The sequence below is a fragment of the Dipteris shenzhenensis genome, chromosome 15 (assembly GCF_047967505.1).
Source record: "Dipteris shenzhenensis isolate YYH24624 ecotype China chromosome 15, Dip_SZ_1.0, whole genome shotgun sequence".
In the NCBI taxonomy this organism is placed as follows: Eukaryota; Viridiplantae; Streptophyta; class Polypodiopsida; order Gleicheniales; family Dipteridaceae; genus Dipteris; species Dipteris shenzhenensis.
Window position 1 is genome coordinate 26,916,032 of NC_141610.1, and position 479 is coordinate 26,916,510.

The following is a 479-nucleotide window of genomic DNA, read 5'->3' on the forward strand; positions in this document are numbered from 1 at the left end:
ACAGAATTGCCTCAAATCATGAGGTGGGGTTGCCATCTTGCTCCAACAAAATTAAGACAATGTGATGGAGATGTACTTGATTCAATTGATGCATTGTCTCCAAATTATACGTGAATGATGATAATTGAAAAGGTACTTTTGTAACGTACATCTATATGTTTGTGGAACTCATTATTGTGAAACCTCCTCCATTTTTGTGGCTCACTTCATGCAATGAATACTTTGCTTGCATGATTATTAATCAAGATTAAGCACGTAATCTTATTGAGTGTACCATTGCACATCAATGCAAAATGTCCATTGCTGTGGTTGATGATCGGGTCTCTCTCTCTCTCTCTCTCTCTCTTCCTTCCTTGTTTGAGAATTCTAGCCGTATTGATCTCAATCCTCTACACTTAAGTCTACTGGTCTCAATCCTCTACACTTAAGTCCACTTTCTTCGAAAAGGAACATAAGGATTAACAATTGCGGAGCAGGCG